Genomic DNA, 18761 nt, shown 5'->3' on the forward strand with positions numbered 1-18761 from the left:
CGTTAGAAGATTTGAATATCATACACACGTAAGGAATCAATTATGGCTTCAAAAACTCCTTCAGAATTTTTAGCAAAAAAAAAAAAAAAACTCCTTCAGAATTTCAGAAGATTGAGAAAATAACATCATGAATTGTTGATTGAAAGCATTTATTTTGCTCAAACGATCTAAGATTACAATCTTGGGCTGACGTTGATATATTGGGCTTAATCTGGGCTTATGGGCCTAGCTTATATTCCTTTTCCATTTGATACACCAAATCAACTTCCTTTCTTCATATTTCCCCAGTCTGAATTTCACTTCATTCTGTCTGAATTATTATTTAACTCAGATTTAACAGTTTCTTTTTCAAGCCGTGGATTGATCTTTTGTCGGGAATCACGTCTAGACATAGAAGATCAAGGTAATGTATAATTCATTAGTTCGTTACAAAATCATGAGTGAATTGTTACCAAGTTTCTGTTCCCTGAAAAGAGATTTTCTGTTACATTTATTCCAATTTAATTTGTTGTTAAATTCAATTTTAATATAACCACTGATTCGCTTGGATGTAACTGTGTAATAAATTTGTTCCTTTGTGTGATTCTTGTAAGAAACAAAAAATAAAATATATCATAGTGATCGCAAACTGTTCGACAAAAAGCCTCAACGAATGTTTTTGTTTTGTACAACCTCTTTGTTTGATTCATGTCTTGTTACGCACGTTAACTATATATGTCTCTTGAGGATACAAGTTCGTTATGTTCGCTCTTGCTCATTGGCATTTGAATATTGCAGATTTTATTCTAGATTACTCCAGTGTCTGCCATGGGATACAGTTCAGATGACGACAAGATCCTCAGCTACAACGATGTCGTCCTCAGGAGATCAGATTTGGACATCCTCAACGGACCCAATTTTCTAAACGACCGTATCATCGAGTTCTACCTAAGCTACCTATCCACGGTCCACACTTCCTCTGCCATCTCACTCATCCCTCCCTCCATTGCCTTCTGGATCTCAAACTGCCCCGACACCGAATCACTCAAAGACTTCATCGAACCCCTTAGGTTGCTCGAAAGCGACCTCCTGATATTTCCTGTAAACGAACAATACCAATGTCGAGCTTGCAGAAGGAGGGTTACACTGGAGCTTACTCGTGTACCACAGAGAAGCCAACTCGTTTTTCCATCACGACAGCTTGATGGGACTGAATAAATGGAGTGCAAAACAGCTCTTCGAGGCGGTTTCTCCGTTTGTGTCTGATGGTGATGCGATGTACAGAGAGTGCAGTGATACACCTCAGCAAAAGAATGGGTACGATTGTGGTGTTTACCTTCTCGCAATTGCCCGGGTTATATGCCAATGGTTTAGCTCTGGAGGAGTGAAGAACCGGGATGAGTTGTGGTTTACTGATGTGAAGGAGACCGTACCGGATCTGGTTAATCATTTGAGAGAAGAGATGTCAGGGCTGATCAGAAGGTTGATCTCTGAGAAGAGTGCGACTGTGTGAGTAAATGAGAGATGGTTTAGTGAATGATTTTAGATTACTTTTGATATTTCATTCTTTTTTTTTCGAACAATTACACTTGATATTTTCTAATATTCAAATATATGTAGTTAAGCCCACAGGTTTTGTAACTGTAGGCCCAAATTACTTCACTGTGGTAGAGTTATTACAGGCCCGCAGTAGAAAAGCAATATCTGAGTGAGAAGTTTTCTCTGATACAATTTAGCCATATAGTACATTTAAAAATGATTTTTTTGCAATGAATTTCGAAAGCAAATTGTATACATCTTACATTAGAGAAACTAGCTTCATATAGACGAAATCAAACAAAAACAAAAAAAAAAGATGAAAGAAAACTTTCTAAAAAAGAAAGAGATAAAGAAAAGAGATCATACGTTTGAGTAAGAGGAGCACATTCTAATACCGATCAAACTTATTAAATAAAATAAAAAACATTACAGATCGTAAAACGAATCCATTTTCTGAAATCTAGAGAAATTTTAACTAAAGTGGAAACAGACAAAAGAAAGCTCCAAAGAGCTACTATTAAATTATATAAAAAGGGACATGAGCTAAAAAGAAAGAGCTGCATGGGAATCTACGCCTCGATGCTTTGCTTGAAGATGGAGGCAAGAATATATGCGGGGTCTTATTGGGAATAGTGCCTCAAAATTTCTAATCCCATCCTAAATCTTCTTTTCGTTTATTTAATACACGTCTCTTGGTTAGTGTGCTAATTATCAGAGTATGCAAGCTGTTTTTTTTTAACAACACAGTAAGCTGTTTCTGTAAGAAACTAACATAGTTCTAACTGAAGGCAGAGCTTACATGGTGTACAAAATACAAGTGATCATATATGATATTTAACATTATAATTTTTACAGAAATCGAAAACATGATCTTAAAACATAGTACGTACATAATATATCATACAAAGTTCTTGTATATATTTTATATTAATATATGCCGATAAATACAACCAAACTAGAGTAGAATGAAATTTGATTCTAATGTTTTTGTCAGTAATTATTTGGAAATAGGAAAAAAGTTAAAAGAGTTTGAAACCCTGACTGTGAGTGAGTGAGACACCACATGCAAAACCAATATGGCTGCAACCACTTGCTCTATCATTTTATCTTTCCTCGGTTTTCTCCAAATTATTCCTTTGCCATGCCGCACGTGTTGCCCAATTACCCGGCATCCAGGTCCCACTTATACTGCCGGCCAGTCACTCTGTTCCTGCTGTGGTTAAGGAATATATGTCTGGAAGTTTCAAGGTTCTTCTTATTTGACGCTTATAATTCAAACGTTAGGTTTCATTATTTGATTCAAATGTTTTTTGTTACTTCGAGTAGGACCGATTAAAGCATCTTCAATCCAATTCTATAATTTACTGCAAAATAAAGTAAAAATAAATTGACGAAGAAACAAAAATTCTATTATTCTATTTATGGAATAATATTATTTTTGTTTCTTTATTCCTTTATTTTTCATTTTATTTTGCAGTAAATTATGAAGCGAATTATAAATATTCTAAGTATAGTGAAACCAGATAACTGCATATATCCGTAAATATTAATAATTCAACTATATATATATATATATATAATATATATATATATATATATTAAAATTAGCGTAAATCGTTAGATCCCATAAATTTTAGAATTGATTTCATACTAGATTATTATATTCTAAGATTCTAAATATTAAGATCTGCATCGCACCGTAGTTAACAGTAACAAAAATCTCTATATATACTATATATTTATACGTTTTATTACTGTTAAATTTTTTTTTTTTTTGAATGAATGTAAAATTTATTCAAACAAAAACGTTTTACAACTAATGCAACAAATTGAAACTACAAAATAGAAACAAAAATCCAAAAGAAGAAGATTATAACTATCTCTTCACAATATTGCTAAAACCTTTACCAAAACTCCCTATCCCCTTCAAGCTTAACCATATGGAACAAATCAAGCTTGGAAATGCCATGAGATTCTCCTCATTAAAACCCTCATTAGAGAAAACCCTATTGGGACAAAACTCTCAATGGGGGAAAAAGAGTAAGAACCTCATGGCTAGGGGATTTTATCTTCAACCCTCTTGCTTCAAACACTTTTATTAACACTCTTCAAGAGAACTTCTCCCTTTTCTTTTTCCAGAAGTAACCAGCTCAACACAAAGACTCGCACTTCAAACTTCAGACTCTAGTTTCAATCCATTTAACCAAACTCTCTTCTAGATATTGTTTACCCTTCCCTTTAACCAATAGCAGCTTCAAACGGACCATCTTATCAACCAACTTTGACAGAATTTCAACACTTTTCGGTTGCTCTCCATGCTTCCTATCATTTCTCTCGCTCCATATACTGTGAGCCAGAGTCTGGAAAGTGTATCGAATAAGAAAACTCTCTGTATCTGTTCTTTCCGATTGTGAAATCTCATCAATAATTTCAGACCACTCAACCGTGAACCTCTCACCCATGATGCCTCCCACCAGCTCTCTCTATATTCTGCCAGAGTAACAGCAACTAAAAAACAAGTGTTTATGCGTTTCTGGTTCCTCTTTGCATAGTACACAAATTTCATCTACTGTGCTATTCCATCGTCTCATTCTGTCACTTGTTTGCAATCTGTTCTTTATTGCAACCCATACATGAAAAGAGTACTTTGGCGTAGAGTGAGGGAACCAAATGCCTTTACTCCATTCACATCTAGGTTGAGCTTGGCGCAAACACATCCAAGTAGCTTTAGTAGAAAACCTCTTAGAGTATTTATCAGCAGACTTTCTCCATAAAGGGGTATCATCATCCTGATTTGCCTTACTACGAATAGCTTCAATCTCATCTTCAATTTCATTCAGTAAGGGTACTCTATGCCTTCTTCTTCTATGACGGGTAAACACATCAGCAACACTGTCAATTTTCTCTGATACCTAGATCGATGCTTCCACCTTCATTCAATAAATGCTTCAGACATCCAGCTCGGGACCAAGAATCATACCAGAACGATGTGGGTTTTCCATTATTTATCTCCATTTTGAGAAAGGACAGAGCCAAATCTCTCATTTTCAACAGCTTTTTCCACATCCAAGATCCTGAAACTGCGCTTTCTTTGATGGACCAGAATGAACCTTTGCGAATCAAGTAGCATTGTATCCATTGAACCCAAAGAGAAGACCTGTTAGATGCTATCCGCCAGATTAGCTTCAAACAGAGGACTGTGTTTATTTCCTTCAAAGGCCTAAGACCTAAACCCCCTTCCTCTTTTGGAAGACAAACATCTTTCCAATTCACCTTCGCTTTACTAGTCTTCAACTCAGGACCAGACCAAAGAAATGCAGCACAGAGGCTTTCAATATCCTTCAAACAGCTGCTCGGGAGTCGAAAAGCTTGGAGCCAGAAGTTAGCCATACTTGTTATAACCGAACTGATGAGTTGCAGCCTACCTCCATGAGATAAGTATCTTCCTGTCCATAATTTAATTTTACTTCTAACCTTCTCCACCAATGGCATATAGTCGTTTACTGTCATCCGTTTGGTAAGGAGCGGAAGTCCTAAATATCTCACGGGTAACTGACCTGAAGCAAATGGGAATCGAGATAAGATCTCCTCTTCCTGAGCTTCTGGAATTCCAGCAGTATATAAGGTTGATTTCTCAAGGCTGATTTTGAGACCCGACATTTCTGCAAACTCCTCAAAAATCTTGAGAATACCCTCAATAGATCTTCTCTTCCCATCTGTAAAAACCAGGAGATCGTCCGCAAAACATAAATGAGTCAACAATATGTTCTTGCATTTCGGATGGTACCCAATTTGGTCTTTAGCAGCTGCATTGTCAATCATTCGCGAGAGGACATTCATGCAGATAACAAAGAGATAAGGTGAAAGCGCACAGCCTTGCCTTAAACCCCTTTTGCTCTGAAAAAAACCCGCAAGTTCTCCATTGACCTGGACCGAGAAAGAAGGAGTGCACACACATAACTCAATCCAACGAATAAACTGATCAGGAACACGAAGCGCTTTTAAAGTAGTGAGAAGGAAAGACCAATTCACAGAATCAAAAGCCTTTGCTAGATCAATCTTCATGGCGCAACGAGCAGAAACATCCTCTTTATGATAGTCCTTGACTATTTCAGTGGCCAACAACAGATTTTCTACAAGCAGTCTATCCTTGACGAATGCAGATTGATTGTAGGAGATACAATGAGGGAGAGTACTGATATTGGAAGTTTTCAATGCTCCCAAGTCGAATGATAGTATATAAAGGTTGTCGAACCACAGAGAACTAGTGATCTATAGCACCAAAAATACACAAATTATCTTAATCTAAGCAAATATGAAGATGGATGATGGTAACAAGCTAAGATCCTAGAATATAAACAAAGGTGATCTCAAATCCTATCAAGAAATAAGTGCAAGAACTAAACTTTCAATCAAATGCTAAGGTAGAATCCATGAAACTAGGAACTTGACTTTGGGTGACTAAGATCCAAGCTAGAGTGGCAAGCTAACAATCAAACACTTCCTTAAGTCTAGAACACTAAAATAAACAAGCTCTATGGTCAAGAAGAATGTTCATTTGCTTTAATCAACTAGACACCAAAGGTCTTTGAGCCTAAAAGAACTAAGCAATCATTAGGGACGAGTCTATTAACTATCTAAACTCCCTTAACACAATGGTCTTTGTGTAAGGCAAGTTTAGAGCAAGCTCTACTTGGTTCAGACATTTCATCAAACACCTTGTGGGTGGGAAATGTCTAGAGCTCTAGATCAAAGAGGCCAACTTTAATCTAGCATTAAGGATAGTAGACAAGCAAGGAAACAATAGATCTAACACTAAACACCCTAGATCTTCACTTAATCACCCTAATCACCCTAGCCCATGAATTCAATGTGTGTCTACTCTCTAATCTCCATGAGAAACCTTAAATCTATGTGAGATTCAAGGCTAATCATGTTTATGAGAAGGAGAAACAAGATTTAAGATGAAGAACTTCCTTAAAATGATTAAAAGGTTCAAGCTTTTACAAGATGAAACAAAGTCTTGAGAGAAAATGAGATACATTAGGGTTTTTGGGATCTAAAACTATTTATAAGAAGTCTAAACTCGTCCTGGTTCAGTTGAATTAAACCGGGTCAAACCGGAATAAACCGGTCAACATCTTGAAACCGCATCTTGTCTTCTTCCCAGCGGCCTCGTCACGTTGCTTCCGAAGGTCGCTATGAACCACGCTCAGTGCTCAACGGTCTCTCCCTCTTGCGGCATCAAGTCGCTGTGGACTCGAGCTCCGCCTTCGTCTTCCTCGCAGTTTCTTCGTGGTTCAAACCGGGACTGAGTCGAAGCCTTAAAAGTCCAAATCGTCGTCATCGTGGTCTCAGCCCATCGCTGCCGCTTCAGAGTCGAGCCCGTGCTCAGCCGCGAGTTCTCCATCTCCACCGTGAAAACAAGCTTCATCGTCACTGGCTCATCGTCCGATCATGGCGCCTCCGGAATCAAGTCGCAGAAGAAGCTCGAGGATCAACCATGGCCAGATCTCAGGTTTTTGCACATCGGCCCTTCTACTTCTGGCTATTCACGCAGTGACCCCAAAACTATTGAAATTGCAGGGACATCCTTGCTAATTGGCCTCTGGACTTTCTATTGTGCAGTTTAACCCAGGCAGATACTCCAATTTGCAACCTTGGTCCCTTGTCTTCTGGCCTGTTCTCAATCTGGCCCCATAACTTCCAAAAATGCAGATTTAACCACTAATTTTCGCCCCAAACTCTTAATTGTGCACTCCAACCCCTATTAAATGCAAATGAGTATGCAAATGCAATTTAGTGACCTAAATGCAATCTAAAATGATCATTAATAATCTAAAATATGAATTTAAAAACCTATAAAAACATGAGATATCAACTCCCCCACACTAGTACTTTACTTGTCCTCAAGTAAACATTTAAGATCAATCAAAGAGAAGAGTTTGAAAATGAGAGCTTATAACCAAAAGAAACACTTTCTAGCCTTCAACTTGACATCCTAAGGAAAATATAGCAAATAGCATGAGCAAGAACTTTTATTACACTCTAGCTTCTCAAGACCTATCCATACTCCTATACCTCTACACAAGTTGCAATGCTTATCCATCAACAAGCTCTTTAGACCAACTCTCACATTCATTTATACAAACACATAAGGTGAATACTTGCAAATGGGCACATGATCCTAATCATTTGGCTTGGTGAACAAAGTGGTCAAATGTGAATGAAAACAATGGCTCAAATAAATCATTTCAAAGTGGCAATCACTAAAGAACAAGGAGCTTGATCATTATGCAAAATTTATCTAAGACCAGGAGCAATTTATGCATACATAGATCCATTCTCATCATTCTACCCTTTCCTAAGTGATATAACAAGCTTCACCCCTATTCACATTCATCCCAATACCCAAAGTAACCCACTTTATCACACTCACCTCATGAACTCTTTAACTTAACCATCTAAGGATCATTTTATTAACTTTCCACAACTCTTAGCTCTATCTACCTTCCCACCATCTTATTGATTCATCATTTTTTTTTCTTTTTTTTTTCTTTTTTTTTTTATTTTCTTTATATTGGGGGAAGGTTCAAATAGACTAAATCTAGAGATTTCTTATTTTTGATCCTTAGTGGCTTCTTTTCTCAACTTTTTGATCATCTTTCTCATCTTTCTTTTCTCCCAAACCCAAGATAACAAACTTTAAAATAAACAAACCCACTAACCATCCTAGATGCTAACTCAAATGAGGATCCTATGCTAGCAAGAGATGAGAACAAATCTATGTCGTTCTCAATACTCTCAAGATTTTGCACATGACAAGCTATCAAAAAGAAGGCCTCACTCAAGCAAATCAATGTTGGTCTCAAAGAATGGCTAAGGGTTTAGGGGTAGGAGAGTTCCATTTGGGTTAACAAAGGATAATGAATGGAATAAGATAACCCAAATGTGTATGAGATCCATGATCAAGTATGCAAGTGCCCATATGCAAGAGAGATTAAGTTCATTAAGTTCAAGTTCAAATTGGAGTTGGCTTTCAAGAGCAATGTCAATATCAAGCAAGCAACATGTTTCAAGAAGAGTTTTCAAGGCTCGAAACTTACAAGCTTTTTTAAGAGATGCTCAAGCTATTTGATATGTTTAACTAGGGTGTCAAATTGAGTTCTAGATATGTGCTCTTTACAAGGTTTCTCCCAATGCATGAATGCAATCTAAATGCTTATAGACTCAATTCTAAAGATGCAAATGATGCAACTAAATTTTTTTTTATATGCAAAAAAGTATATACAATGCAATGCATGATGCCTCATGACAAGTAAACAAAACAGAAAACAATGTGAGATAGTAGACTCTCCCCCAAACTTACTTCACACAGTCCCTTGTGTGAGAGTAAGCTCAAAGAAGAGATCTAAGAGAAAGAAATAAACATGATAACTAAATATGTACAAGGTTGGAGTGGCACATACTAGAAGTTATAGGCTGAATTGGGTGGTAGAGGACCCTTGGCCTCAGATTTGTTTCGCCGGTAGACATGGGCTGAAGTGGAAATGAAGACTTCTCTTATCTAGAGATAGACCCAACCTGAACAACCTCAACAATACTTATTAAACAACTTAAAAAGAAAGAAAGATAAAGAAATATATACAATGGATAAACATGGGATTTCCTCCCAAGTGAGCTTGTTTTAAGTATCTAGCTTGACTTTGTGTGCATGCTAATCATAAGTATCAAAAGGCTGAGCCAATGCACCCTTGGTCCTTCTCCTACAAGAACAAGAAACCAAGTGCGCAAAGGAGCACACTACTGTCCATAGAAAATAGACAGATTTTTCATCAAAGAACTTCACTAAAGATGTATCATGAATCATGAGATGCTCTTTGAGGTTCAAATGGTCATGAGAATCAAATGCATTTGGTGGAAACACAAAGTCAACTACAGGTTCAAACGAAGTTTTAAAAAAGTAGTCAACGCTATCTCCATCAACTGAATAAAACACAATGTTCACATTCTCATGATTATTTTTGACAAGGGGGTTTTCTATCTCAAGCAAGAGCTTATCCACATCAAGTTCATCCCCTATATCAGCAAGAGAAAGAAGAGGTCTAGGTTCATTAAGAATCAAAAACTCAGATTTGAGATCAAATGAAGCACATAGATAGCTCTTGTCAAAACAAACTTCAATATGATCTCTAGCAAGCTTTTCTATTCTCAACTCATCTAGCTTCCTAGTTTCACATATCATATCAAGACATTCATTGATGAGCACAAGAGAATCATGATCATGGGCAATGTTTTCACCACAAGGCAAACATATTTTCTCAAATTGAAGTTCTAAAATGGAAATTTCTATACCTTCCAGCTGGAGTGGTGGAGCCCAATCCATTACCTCTTTAAGATCATAGGCAGCATTAAACTCATACTTTGTAACCTCCCTTCCTTCAAGCTCTGCTCGATCCCTAATAAGCTCCAACCGGATCCTTCGTGCTAGGGATGTCTTTGCCGACCCCGGGTACTCCTTCTGAAGCTCATATAACATCACAAGTTGTGCTGGTGTGAGTATACTTGCATCAAAGTCATCTTGAATGTGATATTCAAATGTGTCTTCCTCTTCTTGTGGCTCCCCATGGTAACTTGAAGCCATCTCTACAAATAACAAAAGCTAGAATAAAAGGTTAGTAACTATACAAAAGCAAAACAAGACAAGAAAATAAAGCTTAGTCTCAAGAAAGATTGAAATCCTAATGATAAATCTACTAGTTCCCCGGCAACGGCGCCAATTTGATATTGGAAGTTTTCAATGCTCCCAAGTCAAATGATAGTATATAAAGGTTGTCGAACCACAGAGAACTAGTGATCTATAGCACCAAGAATACACAAACTATCTTAATCTAAGCAAATATGAAGATGGATGATGGTAACAAGCTAAGATCCTAGAATATAAACAAAGGTGATCTCAAATCCTATCAAGAAATAAGTGCAAGAACTAAACTTTCAATCAAATGCTAAGGTAGAATCCATGAAACTAGGAACTTGACTTTGGGTGACTAAGATCCAAGCTAGAGTGGCAAGCTAACAATCAAACACTTCCTTAAGTCTAGAACACTAAAATAAACAAGCTCTATGGTCAAGAAGAATGTTCATTTGCTTTAATCAACTAGACACCAAAGGTCTTTGAGCCTAAAAGAACTAAGCAATCATTAGGGACGAGTCTATTAACTATCTAAACTCCCTTAACACAATGGTCTTTGTGTAAGGCAAGTTTAGAGCAAGCTCTACTTGGTTCAGACATTTCATCAAACACCTTGTGGGTGGGAAATGTCTAGAGCTCTAGATCAAAGAGGCCAACTTTAATCTAGCATTAAGGATAGTAGACAAGCAAGGAAACAATAGATCTAACACTAAACACCCTAGATCTTCACTTAATCACCCTAATCACCCTAGCCCATGAATTCAATGTGTGTCTACTCTCTAATCTCCATGAGAAACCTTAAATCTATGTGAGATTCAAGGCTAATCATGTTTATGAGAAGGAGAAACAAGATTTAAGATGAAGAACTTCCTTAAAATGATTAAAAGGTTCAAGCTTTTACAAGATGAAACAAAGTCTTGAGAGAAAATGAGATACATTAGGGTTTTTGGGATCTAAAACTATTTATAAGAAGTCTAAACTCGTCCTGGTTCAGTTGAATTAAACCGGGTCAAACCGGAATAAACCGGTCAACATCTTGAAACCGCATCTTGTCTTCTTCCCAGCGGCCTCGTCACGTCGCTTCCGAAGGTCGCTATGAACCACGATCAGTGCTCAACGGTCTCTCCCTCTTGCGGCATCAAGTCGCTGTGGACTCGAGCTCCGCCTTCGTCTTCCTCGCAGTTTCTTCGTGGTTCAAACCGGGACTGAGTCGAAGCCTTAAAAGTCCAAATCGTCGTCATCGTGGTCTCAGCCCATCGCTGCCGCTTCAGAGTCGAGCCCGTGCTCAGCCGCGAGTTCTCCATCTCCACCGTGAAAACAAGCTTCATCGTCACTGGCTCATCGTCCGATCATGGCGCCTCCGGAATCAAGTCGCAGAAGAAGCTCGAGGATCAACCATGGCCAGATCTCAGGTTTTTGCACATCGGCCCTTCTACTTCTGGCTATTCACGCAGTGACCCCAAAACTATTGAAATTGCAGGGACATCCTTGCTAATTGGCCTCTGGACTTTCTATTGTGCAGTTTAACCCAGGCAGATACTCCAATTTGCAACCTTGGTCCCTTGTCTTCTGGCCTGTTCTCAATCTGGCCCCATAACTTCCAAAAATGCAGATTTAACCACTGATTTTCGCCCCAAACTCTTAATTGTGCACTCCAACCCCTATTAAATGCAAATGAGTATGCAAATGCAATTTAGTGACCTAAATGCAATCTAAAATGATCATTAATAATCTAAAATATGAATTTAAAAACCTATAAAAACATGAGATATCAAGTACCTTTAAGCCTATTTGCAAGGATCTTTGAAATCACCTTGTAAAGCACATTGCAGCAAGAAATTGACCTATAATCCTTCATCTCAACTGCACTTTCCTTCTTTGGGATAAGGGCTAGGATAGTTGTATTCAAACCCTTTGGCAAGAAACCTTTGCTGAAGAAAGAATGAACTACTGTTGTGAAATCTTTCCCAATAATATTCCAAGCTGCTTTAAAAAACTCTGTTGTGTAACCATCTGGCCCCGGAGCTTTATTACTAGGCATTCTGAATAACACATCTCTGATCTCTTCATCAGTAACCGGCTTTACTAACTGAGCACTTTCACTATCAGAGCAACATACATTTAGAATCTCCTTCATCTCCTCTATTTCAACTCTTCTGATGTTGGTCGGCACACTGGATAGAAATTCGTTAAAAAAACCCTCAGCTTCTTTTTTAATTCCTTCCTGAGAGTTAACCACTTCACCAGACCGGCATTTGATTTCTCGAATAGTATTTTTCATCTCTCTGATTTTCGCAGCACTGTGGAAGACTTTGTTGTTTTTATCTCCCAAATGAAGCCAATGCATCTTCGACCTTTGTTTCAGGACCTTTTCCTCAATTCCCGATATCATATTCCATCTCTCTGAAGCAATAAGCTCTTTTCGAATATTTTCTTGAGTCGGATCATTTAGTAATCGCTCTTGCTTCTCACAAAGGTCTTGATAAGCTTCTTTAACCCTCAAAGACAGTCTTCCTAGCTTTTCTTTACTTAGACTCCTTATCACTGGCTTTAAAGCTTTAAGATATTTAGAGAATCTAAATAAAGCCGAAGTAGATTGAAAAAGATTTTGAGTTTCCTTCTAGTAATCTTCAACTACCTTGAGAAATTCAGGCATCTCTGCTACCACATTTGTAAACTTGAAAGGTCTTCTTTTACCCACTACTTCAGCATTAAGATGAAATCTCCCCCTCAGATGATCCGAGCAACCTCCAGCTTCAAAAACACCATATGACTGTGTGCGATTGCTTAGCCAAGTATCATTCACCAGAAATCTATCTAGCTTCTTGCAAATGAGCTCTTCCTCCCTCTGATTGCACCAAGTATATCTTGGTCCTTGTGAGCCCAAATCTGTAAAGTTGCAGTACTGAATAACACTTTCAAAATCCCTCATACCCGAGTTTATAAGACCAGAATCTTGATAGCTCGAGTGCTCATCTCCCTCCAAGATCTCGTTAAAATCTCTCATTATGATCCATTCCTTATTTCTAAATAAAGGAGAATCCTGATGCGCTTTTATATCCTCCCATAACTCTCTTCTGCCTTCCACTGTGTTATCAGCATAAACAAAAGAGCAAATTATCTCCTCAGCCTCCCCTTCCACCTTAACATAAACCGTGATGATTTGCTCTGCTTTGAAGATCGGAGTAACACAAACACTAGCATTCCACATTACCCAAATTCTCCCTTTTCTATTGTATTCATAGTTGCTGATGAATGACCAACCATTAAACATTGTTGACATAATCTGTTGCGCCTTATTCTCCTTAACACGAGTCTCCAGTATACCTCCAAATTGAAAGTTTTTTGATTGAATCCAGTTTCTCACTACATCCTGCTTCGATTTTCTGTTGAAACCTCTTACATTCCAGAAAAATCTTCTCATTGTGAAGAGTTTTTGGTTCCCCCTTTGCCAAGTTTCCCCGGCGTCCCCTCTTTCATGGCAATAGTCTTGTGCATAGTCTTCGCTTTTCGCGGAAGAATAGGTCGAGTAGTATTGCTCCCCAAGTCTGGCCAATGCTCAATGCCTGCAATCACTTTTGTATTCTGTCCTCTTGTATCACCCTCCTCACTATTCTTCAACTCCTTAGGAACACTCTTTTCTTCAACAACCCTTCCATCAGTAAATTCCACTGTAACCACTTCCTCCTCTATACTCAGAATTTCCTCGTAATCCACTTGGTTTATTGTCTCACCATTCTCATCCACTTGAAGCAGAGCTGAGTAGCGAGATGGTGTTAGAATCTTTACTTGACCAAATTTCAAATTTGGACTCCTGCTTCCCTTTCCCGGTGTAACATCAGCCCATGTTTCTTTTATTTCTCCTTCCTCTACCTCTGAAATAACTTCTATCACAGACTGATCTTCTTCACTTTCAGTTTTCCTCTTCTCATTAACAACATCTTCAACAGAACTGTTTTTGTTTTCACTTTCCCCATTGATTGCTTCTTGAACAAAATTTCCTGACTCTTCCTTCTTTTTTGTAGCACAAACTTTCTCAAGATGACCCCATTTACCGCATCCACTACATCTAGGAGGTAGCCAAGGATAAGAGAACTCCACTTGCGTAGTCTTTCCATCCTTTGTGAAATTTATCTTGCTAGGTAGCTCCTTTGTTAGATCAGCAATGACAAACACCTTTGCTATCTTAAAATTAGTACAAGCAGCAGTCTCTGGGTGAAGCCTATCTGGAGAGCCCACCGCGCTTGTGATGAAGCTCGGACCTTGCCACGAGAACATGTTCATTGGTACATGTTTTAGATGGACCCAAAGAGGAATTGATGTTACTTCCGGCTTCTCCTTTAGCTCATCAGGCATCCATTTCTGCACCACCATTGGTATGTTGCCAATATTCCACATTCCTCTTTTGAGTATCCGAATACGCATCATTGGGTTCAGCACCTTGAACTTCATAGTCGTATCATCGACTTTATGAACATCAATCTGCGTATTCTTATCTCCTTGATTCCAGATTTTGTTCACAATAGCATGAACTTTTGCTATGTGTGGGGGAGTATCCAGAAATTTACCAATCAAATAATCCTCCCATAGATGATTTGCTTCCTCGATGATACCATCTGGGATTTCAACCACCTTTTGCCCCTCTTTATCTAGAATTTCCAGTTCATATTTCTTTAGAACTTTCTTCTCCTTCGCAACATCAACCCACGATTGCAGCCCTGAACCATCCCCTTTCGATTGATGCTCAGATCGTCGATCCCGTTGTTGAAACTCCTTCGCAATACCAGATCCAGCTTTCGCCATATTGTTTTTTCCTCCATTCTCGCCTTTTGTGTTCTCCGATCTCGCACCCTCATCTTTGTTTGTTGATTTAGGTCCCCCTATAGGGTTTCCCGATTCATGGATCGCAATCCCCTCCTTTTGATTTCCCATAGCCTCCATCGGAGATCCCGGCGGAACCGCCGTAATCATCCCTTGAACCCTCGTCGCACCAAATCGCCAAATCGCCTTTATTTTCGTCTTATCCTAAAACGGTGCGTTTTGTCGTTTTATTATTACTGTTAAAATTACACCGCAATTATATCGTTTTATTATTACTATTATCGTTCGAATCTAATTAGATGTTACATAGTTTCCATTTACCAATGTGACCTAAGTTATGAGCTAACTTTGGAAAATTACAAAATACTACATAAATTATAGAAAGAGTTTATTAAACTTGAGTCATTTATGTTAACTCCTAGACCTACATTTTTAAAATCCAAATTTCGAACAGAAAATCTAGGCCATTCTCGATCACTGATCACTAATTAGTGCAGAAATGGACCAACAGGTTTCAACCATTATTATGAGATGGACCAACTTGATGCAGTCTTGATTGAACAAAGGTAATAAAGCTTCGAATGTCATCATGCGTAGACCATCATCCACTACACCAACGGTACTATCATCTAAGGCAAATACATAATATATATCACTGAATTCCTCAGTTGGCATTATTTAACCGAAAAAAGGAACTCAATGTTCTTTACATATTCACTCAAATCAAAGTTACGATCAAACATCCAAATTATTCTTCACAAATATTCAACTCATTTCAAGTATGGAACCATTAGGTCGAATACTAATATGAAATAAAGTACTGCTATATACAGGTGTATTATAAATAGAATTCGATAACAGTCAATAAACTATGATAAGTGAGAAGTACATCATGTCGAGATAGATTGCAATATGATTCATATATTTGGGAGCGCTCTTACCAATACGATCAGCTTTAGCTTCTTTTTGTTGCCCAAGACATTCCAGTTTTGTCTAACAAAGACTAAAGCAACTGAAAATATAACAACTTTGACTGGTCAACCACAAAACTCTATGTCTATTTTCCAGTGGTCCCACCACTTCCGATTGATGTCTAGACAGATTATAATGTTCGATTCCTGATTGCTGATTTTGAATGGAAGATTAAGTTATGTCACTCTCATCCATGTTTCTTGACCTCCACGGCTCCACATGTTTTGATTTATATTAAGTTCATATATTAGTTTGATGTACCGATTAAATCATCATCTTAATATTCTGAACCTGTATAGTTCCTTTTTTATAGATAACCCATAAGTTCTTGTAGAGTTGCTACTTTCATATCTATTCCTTATTTAAGAGTTAGTATTGATCAAACTTGTGTTTTAGACTTTGTTCTTAGTTAATGAATGAAGAATGGTTTGAGTTCGATCAAACTCTTATGTTTTCTCAAACATGTAAATACATAATCATTTAACTAGACACTATCTTTTCATCATTTAGTATTAACCGCTATTTAATTGCTCTCTATAAATGTAAGAAAGAAAGTGGATTTACGATGAAATTAAAAGAATTGTGGCTAAACATTTTTTTTTCTTCATCGGCTAAACATTGTTTATGCTCGTTATAATAGACGACATTTTTAATCGATAAATTGGCAGTAAACATTGGAGTAAATTTTATACTTCTAAAAAGAGTTTAAACCGATACATAACATGTTAAGAAGTGAAATTATATCTGGTGTCAAATGCCAAATAGAAAAAAGAGAGTGGGAAATCGATACATGCATGGATGTCTAAACTGTTATGCAATAACTTTCTTATATAAATCAAAGTAAATCAATTCAATTATCTTTTTTGTTTTTTTAATAAATTCAATTATCGTCATGATTACTTTGATCAACCCTGGGAGCCACAAGCAGGTAGGGTCCAAAGGGAACATAATGATCATCAGTTATATTTGGAGAACAATGATTGTTTGAATGAATCACCATTCTTCCTGGCCGAAAACTACAGGTTAGTTCAACCAGGTTTTCCCATCAATTATAAAACTAAGAAAAAGTAAACGAAGTGTTCGAATGGAAGGGTGGGACAAAGGCAGTTTTTCTGCATTTGCAGTTTTTCCGCACTGTTTTTGCCATTCAACATTTTTTGTTTGTAAAAGCAGTTCAAGTGGGAGATCTGCATGTAATTCAATATTTTTTGTTTTTTTGTGGAAAAAGCAGGAGATCTGCATGCAGATCTCACCCGCCAACATTTGGTGGCGTTAATCTGTTTTTTTTTTGTTTGGTCAATAAATAACTTTGTTACAATACATAACTTTAAAATATATTTATCTAGTTTTAAAAATATAATATAATATTTTTCTTTTATTTTATTTACAACTTTAGTAATACAAAATTATCATTCTCTACTTATATTTTTTGTCATATAAATTTTACTTTTAAAAAATAATAATTAATGTATATTTCAGTTATATATATTATGTATGTCTATAGTAATATAGTTTAAGTATGTATACTAATATAAGAGATGCGTATTTTGTAATGTAATTTAAAATGTATAGTAATATAATTTAAATATGTATATTTATGAAGAGGGATATATACATTTCATTTAGACACTTAATTATGAAATGTATTATGCAAATATATAGTGCTACAATTTAAATATGAACAATAATGGAAGAGACATATTTCATTAAATTTTTATTTTTAAATTGTGATATCATGGATTTAGTGTATATTTTTATTTTAAAATTTGTTATTTATGTACTATATTATATTATATATTATATTTTGATATATTTTATTATAATCTTTTAAACATTTAATTTACTTTATTTGGATTTTTATCATTTAAAACTATAATAATTGTTTGTTCTGATTTGATTTGCATTTCTCTTGCATGTTCTCCATCTCTCCTGCATGATCCGCTTGATCTGCACTTGTTCCGCTTGATCTGCATGATCTGTTTGATTTGCACCGCTTGATCCGCTTTTACAATTCGAAGCCTAAGTGGGATTGAATAGTGGATTTTATTTCTTTAATTAACTATACTACATTTAAAAAAATCATATTGTAGCATAATGAAATATCATAAAATTTAATTGTTTTGTTTTTTTATTAGAACACATTTTTTTGCAGTAGACCAACCCAAAAATCACAAGAAATCAACCATAATTTTTGTATGAGTTGGTCAATTTTTTGTCAGCATGAGTCGGTCATTTCTCTTTTTTTTTTGCCATCTATAAATTTATATTAAAAATAGGACATGTCCAATTGGGACAAGCCCAAAACCGATAACATACATCCAACAGCCCCAAAAAATACAGTCCATACAAGACAAACAGAAAGTAATTGGGCCTAAACAAAAGCCCAATGATAAAAGAAGCGGCACCATCCTTCCACGCGTCTAAGATCGATGCAGAGAAACTGTCCACGTGTCCGCTTCCACCGCTCCGCAGCACACGCGTCCTTCCAACTTCACATTGAAATCAGAGAACGCCGGTGAAGGCTACCGGTCGCCGGTTCCCGTCTTCCAACTAAATCCAAATCGGAGACCCTGTTCCGTCATCAGTGCCGATGAGAACCCACCTTTGACAACAGTATCAGAGGTATAGGATTCCCTCAGCGCGCAAACCTCCAGCTAAAAATCGCCGCTAAAAGAACGACGCGTCATCGGAGCACTCGTCTGGCATGCGTCCTTCACGCATCCAACTTCAACACCACCACACTTTCCAGCGAAGAGCA

General features: G+C 37.1%; 1 pseudogene; it reads left to right on the top strand.

Annotated features, from left to right (window-relative positions):
* The first annotated feature begins 785 nt into the window (after positions 1 to 785).
* LOC130498380 (NEDD8-specific protease 1-like) lies at positions 786 to 1538 on the top strand (annotated as a pseudogene).
* Positions 1539 to 18761: the final 17223 nt, after the last annotated feature.

The sequence above is a fragment of the Raphanus sativus genome, chromosome 2 (genome assembly GCF_000801105.2).
Source record: "Raphanus sativus cultivar WK10039 chromosome 2, ASM80110v3, whole genome shotgun sequence".
NCBI lineage: Eukaryota > Viridiplantae > Streptophyta > Magnoliopsida > Brassicales > Brassicaceae > Raphanus > Raphanus sativus.